General features: G+C 52.2%; 1 long non-coding RNA gene across 1 annotated transcript; it reads left to right on the forward strand.

The window, feature by feature from the left end:
- Positions 1 to 2,299: 2,299 nt before the first annotated feature.
- LOC128821804 (uncharacterized) lies at positions 2,300 to 4,909 on the forward strand. Its single transcript, XR_008441237.1, has 3 exons — positions 2,300 to 2,650; positions 3,440 to 3,477; positions 4,854 to 4,909. It is a non-coding gene; the product is annotated as an uncharacterized LOC128821804 (long non-coding RNA).
- The last annotated feature ends 2,543 nt before the right edge of the window (positions 4,910 to 7,452 follow it).

Genomic DNA, 7,452 nt, shown 5'->3' on the forward strand with positions numbered 1-7,452 from the left:
CTCGTGGCAGGGCTGTGGAATCAAACGCCTAAATCCTGCAGTGCATGGGAAGATTGCCTTCCCGGTCAGCCTGCGCTTAAGCTGTGCTGTGCCCGGGCGCTGTCCATTGCCCTGGCGCTGTCCTTGCGGACGGTCAGTCCCGTTTGTGGCTCCGCGCTGCTTCGCAGCTGCCCGAGGCTCTCCCCCCTCACAGAGGGGCCCCGCCCCGCCCCAGGCGCCCCCTGGCGGCTGCCCCGCCCCGCCCGGCCCGCGCAGGGGCGCTCCCTTCCCATGGCGCCCCCCAGCGGCAGCCGCCCCTCACTGCAGGCACGGGGGCAGGATCGGGCCCTGCTGCTCGTCCTGGCGCTCGGCTCCCTTTTCCAAGAGCGAGCGCGGCTTGAAAGGAAGCCTTTTCCAACTGTGTCCCTCTGCTTTCCTTTGAGGGGGCCGAAAGTCTCCCCTGAAGGTGGGCCTAGTGCGTCCATAAGTGCTGACGCAGGAAAAGGCCCATTTGTTCTCCCACCAGCTGCCACTACTGGCTCAAAAGCAGCGCCCAGCTCTGGAAGGAGAAACAGCCCGCGGCACAGTGGTGCCATCCCTGCCCAGCCGGAGCTCTCTGGCAGAGCAGCAGCAGCAGCAGCAGCAGCAGCAGCAGGGCTTGCCTTGGCTTCACCTGGGAAGCCAGAAGCCTCCATAAATCAGCAGGTTCCCAGGCTGCATCGGCTCCTGATGCTGGGTGAATCCTGCTAGCTCTGACTGCTTCCAAAAGGTTATAAAGGCAGTAGTATAGACATACATGCAGAGCAACCAGCGTCCAATACATGTGTAAAACTATGGGGGTTTGTGTGCTATTATGAGGGCTGTCATGCTGATAGTGAGTGCCTCCTCCACAGCTTGTGTGCAGTACCATTGCTGGGCCACTTTCCTCCCCAAGCAGTCACCGCCAGCTTCGTTCTCTGGCTCTGTTGCATCTCAAAGCTCAGTTGCCCAAGCTCCTGTGTTCCAGCTCTCAGGCTGGAGCACCAACCCGTGCTGTTGCACATGAACAAATGGTCTGTCTCCAGTTCACTGTGCTGGCAGAAAGCACTTTTGCTAAGACGTAGGACATAGAAAGTAGAGGAAAAAATTGGTTGGAAACTCTTGGGGTGGGGGCAGGCTGCCAGAGCTTTCTGTTGCTTTCATTTGAGGAAACAGCAGTGTTTTGTGAATGGTGGGCAGAAAACGGTATGCATAGCTCTGTGGACTGTTCTGTAAGAAGTGCATGCTTGAAACTACTCCCTGATCTCTAGCCCTGAGGAAATGAGGGTCACCCACCAACATTTTAAAGCTTTGGGATTAGGACACTAGGACGGTGCAAATGTGGTGTCTGTAGATGCAAAGGCATTCGTCATCTAATCAGTCATTTCTTGAGAATTGTCCTGACTTCCAGTCTGACACACAGAGGGAATTTGCATCAGGACAATATGCAGCCTGGAAGGAAGCTTCTGAACTTTGGAAGGCTTGTGGTTGCTCTGTTTTCCTGAGCCTGCCTTCCTAAGGTGTGCCCATCAGCTGAGCTATTTGGTCTCTGCCTCAGGGTCTCCTCCTTTTTCGGTGGGACTTGCCCATTTTGCCACATTGGTTTCCTCCCCCCACCAGCTTCTCCGGTGTCCCGCACTGGGATTTGATTTCCTGTTCCTTCTTTCTGTGTGTCCATTAGAGTCAGATCTCTGTGACTCCCAGATGTGTGCCCAAGAAAGCTGCCAGAAGTGAGTCACAGGCCCCAAAGGCTTCTTTGAGGTGCTGTGATTGTGCAGCAGCAGTGTGCTGTGTGTGCAGCAGGTTGGTTACTTGGCTTTTTCTCCCCACTTAGGTGTCATTCTTCCTTCAGCGAGCCCTACAATTTGCTGGTTAATGTCAGCCATGCAGTAAATGGGCAGGAATGGCAGGCATTCCAATGTAGGGAACTCTCTGGGATATTAGCAAAGCACGATTTCACCCACAGAATTTAAAAGCAAATTTAAAACTGGCTTTAGTCAGAAGCACTGCTGGCCAAAAGGGCACGGGGCCTTTGGTTTCCTCACATCCTGGTTGTCTCTCAGTGTTCAGCTTGGTGTACAGGGTGGGTGTATGGGCTTGGTGCCTGTTTTGTGTTACTCTTGGTTCCTCTGAGCTGTGGGTTTTGGACTGCAAGGGGGTTTTGTGCTGCTTTGGGGCAGAGGAGAACTTTCCGGGCTTTTCTTCTGTCTTAGCTGCTGAGAAGGTTGGGTTGCCATGCATGAATTCACAGACCAACCCAGAGCAGCTGCTATTGTGATGTCAGCAGAGGGCTGCCACGTCACAGCGCTGTCAGCAGGAGGTTTCCTGGTGCCCGCAAGGCCTCAGCGTCCAGAGCAGCCCTTGGCACGCTCGTGGCAGGAGGATCACCTCGACTGTGCTGTTCTCAGATTACAGCGGGTGTCCTTTTGCTTCTGTATTTTCTTGCACAGTCCGTAGAGTCGTGCAAGTGTCCTGTTGCTCCCCTTTTTCCTTGCACAGTCTGGGGACTTGTGCAAGAGGGGGGGTTTTTTCTATTTTTTTTCCTGGCCTACGGACTCGAGCAGCACTGCTCAAACGATGGAGCGAGTCCGTAGAGCAGTCAGCAGCGCCTTTTCATTGGCGGCTTCTCGGAAAGCTTTTCATCGTTTGACTGGTAAATAGAAGTTTTTCCTTGGGGCAGCACGTTGAAACAAAAATGGCATAAAGATGCCGTGTGTTTGGTAAAGCTCCTGTCAACAGCTTCACCTAAAAAGGGGGTGTCTCTTGCCCAGCAGGGTGTGGGAACCTCCCAAATGCAGACTGGGGGAGCTTTGCAGGTGTCCTTCTAGAAACTGTTTGGTTCTCTCCAGAGCTGAGGAAAAGCATCTTTTTTCTGCATACCATCCTTCAAGGACGTGCCTGTCTAAGTGGACCCCCTGTGTGTGCTACCAGAGCGACTGGCTTTGCGCTGAAGGGCAAAGTGCCGAGCAGTTTGTGTGTGCTCCTGAACCCCGGAGCTGGGCCTGTGCTGTGTCCCAACAGAAGTGCAAGCGCTAAGAGGGGCTTGGTGGGAGCTTTTGTGGGGAATTGTTTACAGCAAGCATGTGGGACATGCTGCATGCAATTTACAAAAAGAAAGAGCAAATCCAGAAAAGAGAGGAGAAAAAAGCTGCTTTAGCTGCAGGCTGCACAATGAGCTTCAATGTAGGCACTGACTGCTAAGGAACAATTTGCATCTTCTCAGCCAAGTTTCTAGGTCCTTAGTGGCAAAGCCGAGCAAAAGGTAGACACAGCCTAGGGTATTGGCCTGCAGTCTCGCTTGCTGTGCTAAAGAAGTGTTGCTCCTGGAGGGATTGGTTGTGAAAGGAAAATGCTCTCTGCTTGGGTGGACTTGTTCTGTGGGATTCCTCAGCACAAACAGATTTCTAACAGCACCTGGTTCATTTTCCCTTGTCCCCGGCAGGTCGCCTCAGACGTGGAAGGAATCAAGGGCACGTTTCGGTGAGTGGGACGGGCACCCTTGACATTCCTGGTGTCTGAGGATTGTGGAGAAAGCTGTGGCCTTGGCCTGTTGCAGTAGAGTGCCAGCCTGGCAGGCCGAAAGAAAGTCCACTAAGTCAATGTGTGCATGAACACTACCAAAAGGATTCCATCCGTTTCCTCCTTTTCCACGGAAGAGGTTATAATTAATGAAAGTCAAGCTTTGGAGACAGGAGGCTGCATGCTGATTGTAGGCAGGCTGAAACATCTCCTTCAGAAGCATATGCAATCCTGTCCAAACATTAGTCTCATTAGTGCACTTGAATTGAGTTTGAATGACTGAGCATCCCACTTGTCTCCAAATTCATGACTTCTGCTGAAGAGAGCTGAGGATAGAGCTCAGGAGAAATAAGGTTCTAAATGACAGGTTACTCCCTGTCCCTCACGCTGCTGCCTGTCTGCAGAGCACCTCCTCTGGCTCACTCTCTTCCTCTGGAGGCTAAAGGGGAGGTGTCCTGTCAAAGGACAACAAACCTCCACGTGTCGTCAGTGCAGGGCCTGAGCATCCTGCACCAAGGAGTGGCAGCTTTGTTTGGGTCAGTGCAAAACTTTGGTGCAGTGCAGAGCTGCAAGGTTGTGAGCAGGCAGGACTTGCCCTTTGTGGCTGAAGATGCTGTGGGCTGGAGTCCTGCCATGACCTAGCTCTTCAGCCCAGCCACTGACCTGTGGGAAATGGGATCTGAACTTTCCCATGCAGGCACCATTTTCCTGGCATTCTCACAGGGACTGGGAACTTCCCTTGCTGTGAGATAAGCGGTAGCATGATGTCCCTTAGTGCTACTGGTGCAAAAGTCAGCCCCTTTGTGCACAGAGCCTGTGCAGGCTCCCTGTTGTCAGCAGAGGGAGAGGTCCCAAGGCGCAGTTCACCGCCTTGTGGGCTACGGAGGAGCCACTGCTGCCTGCAGGGACCTACCCCTCTCCATGCCCTGTCTAGGTAGCTACAGTCACTGCTTCGACTACACCCTTAACTGTGACATGAGCCAAGTTTGTTGAGAAGAATCCTGAGCTGCTCTGCATGGCAGAGACAAGGTCTGTCTGTGAAGGGCTGGAATGCAGTTCCTATTGGCTGCTCTCCAAGGCCTGAAATCCTGAGGGGAAGCCAGCTGACCAGAGCTGAGCAGGGAAGTATTCCCTGCTTCTACTCAGACACTTCCAGAGCAACTCAAGGGTTAGTTGGGACATAAACAGCACCTAAACACCACCTCAACAGCCCCACACACAACAGATTTTGCCTTCACATGAGCTGTGTCTCTGCTTGCTGCTTCTGCCAGCTCTCAGGAGCCAACTTCCCTGCTCCTTATTGCTGCTTTGTGGTTTTCCCTGCCCATTCCTTGCAGGTCCCTCAAGGAGAGGTCCTCGCCAGTCAGGACTCCTCGGTCCAGGCAGGAAAGGCAGAGCGGCAGGAGAGCACGGATAGAGTGCGCAGCGCTCAGGAGTTCAGGTATGTGTTAAGCTTTCTCACTTTCTCTGAGCAGGGGTGGGCGTTGCTGGGCTTTCGGAGGCCCAGGGTCGAAGAACAAATTTGGCTTTCTCATAGTTTGACTTGCTCAGCACAGCCAGGAGAAGGCAGCCCAGGGCAGGTCTGGATGCTGACTGACCTAGAGCATAGCTGCCTCCTGGGACTCACTTCTCAAACCTTGACTAAAAGCATTCTGAACTAGACGAGAGTTAAAACAAGGGAGGTTCAGGCTGAGCTTAAGGAAAGCAAAGCATTGACCTGGAAAGACAATCATGCAGCAGAACAAGTGCCTCAGAGAGCATGTACAGATTCCACCCCTTGAAATTTGGAAGCCCCAGGTGCATAGAGCCTTGAGCAGCCTGTCCAGATGCTGACCCCAATTGCTTAGAGCTGAAGACTAGGCTAGAGGCTTCCTGGGGTCTCTGCCAGCCTAAACCATCTTGGGATCCTGTGATTATTGAATTGGAAAATCGTACCCACCACCTCCCCAAGCTGCAACTTGCAGGCTCTTTCCTTGTTTCACTAGTGAAAGCAAGAGTAATTGTGGGACTACTCATTTGGACTTACCAAGAGGGTCTTAGCCGAAGAAAAGCTTTTGCAAGTCCGGTATCCACTGTATGGGAAAGGAGCGTTAGACCTAGCAGGCAGGAAGCTGTTACACTGAGAGTACCAGAGCTTTCTGCAAATGTTCTGTGGCTTCTGGAAGCTCGTTTGACTTCCTCAGTGGCGACTCTTTCACCTGCACGAATGACAAAGAGAGATGCTGGTCTAGAGAGGGAATTGCAACATTCTCTTGAGGTGGAAGTAGAGGGCTGTTGGAAAGCCCCGAGACTGCCTTATGTGGGGTATGGTACGTAGTGCTGGTTTTGCAAGGAGACTGTGTTGCAATTAAAGGCTTGTTTGTCCGTCCCCTTGTTGTAGATGGAAGCAGTTGTCTGCATTTGAGGGAAAGCACCATTCCTCACTAGAGAGGGTGTTTGAAGTGGCGGCACAGACAGCGGAGGAATCACAGCCTCAGAGGGATCTGCTGAAGGAAGCAGTTCCTCTGGCAGCGCCAAAGGTACGCTCACCTTAATCCTAGGCAGCACCTGTGGGAGAGGGATTGGTCCTAGCCAGGCCCCCCTGAATGCTGCTTCTGGCAGCAAGCTAAGAGCGAGACTGTGTTGTTGTTGTTGTTGTTCCTCTTGGAAAATGGTGCCCCCCCACTTGCAGGTTTGCCGCCCGCAGCGGCCAGCCCACAGGGGTCTGGAGAAGCTGCTCCAGGAGTTCTCTCGCCAAGGGCACGCACTGTCCCAGGTGTGCAGAGAGAAGGCGGTGCTGGCGCAAGAGAACGCTGCCCTGGAAGCCCGACTGGCAGCCACGGAGCGGGACCTACGAGGCGTTTCAGAGCAGCTGGCAGAGGCCAGGTAAAGGCAGGGAGGGGACATGATTGAAGGTCTGGAATTACAAAGGTGGTGAGCATTATGTCAGGATTTACTGCCTCCTGTGTGCTCTCTTGATGTTTCTCAGACAGGGAGGCAAAGAGACATGAGAAAAAAGTAAAGGATACTGTGATCTGAATGTTATTTTTCTGCCAACTCAAGCTCTCCAAGCTCTTTTGGGTGCCTGCTTGGGACCTCTTGCACATTCCTGTGAAAAGTGCAAAGCAAACCAACTTGGCACTGAATTGAGTACCACGGAAACCGTGCAGATGTTTCCTGAAACCAGAAGTTTCCCTCTGGTTTTGCTTTCTCCTTTGGTGCATCTGAAAATCAATTTTTCCTTGCCAAGTAGTTTGACATGGGATTTTCAGAATTCAAGGCTCTTACATGGGAATGTTGTGAGTAGGGTGCTGATGCTTTAGCTGAAGATGGAAGGTCATGCTGAAAAAAAATCTTGAGACTCTTCAGAGCTCACTCTTGTGGAGTATGATGCAGGACCTAGAGTAGCTTAATAGCAGCAGCAGCAGCAGCAGCAGGGAAAGGTCTTGTGGCTTCTCAACAGTCTCTAGGGATTCTTGCTGAGCACTGATACTTGCCCACTTGTCCACCCACCTCTGTAACCTCTGTCAAGGTCCCTTTGGCTGGTCCCTCTTCCTTTTTAAAGAGTGCCAAGTCATTTGGGCACTACTGGCATAATTAGCCATAAATAAAGGTAGCAAGTGTTCTTGTTCACAAACTTCCAAGGATTTAAATGGCAGGATATCTGTCCATTTCTCGTTTTCCTACACAGTTCTTGTTCAGATAAAAACCTGGTTCTGGTTTCCTACTCATGTTGCTAGAAGCTGGAGGTTTCACTCCAATAATATCGTTTGGTGAATTCCTTCAGTCCCTTTTACTTAGAGAGTGCCTGGCAAACAAAGTACCTATACGTACACCGTGGATAGCATGAAACATTGACGGGTCAGCCAGGAGAACACTGTTCTGTCCCCCTGCAGAGGGACTTGGAAGTGCTGATGAGCTGAGGGCTGTGAGCAGAGGCTGGGCTTTTGCTCGTTG

The sequence above is a fragment of the Vidua macroura genome, chromosome Z (assembly GCF_024509145.1).
Source record: "Vidua macroura isolate BioBank_ID:100142 chromosome Z, ASM2450914v1, whole genome shotgun sequence".
NCBI lineage: Eukaryota > Metazoa > Chordata > Aves > Passeriformes > Viduidae > Vidua > Vidua macroura.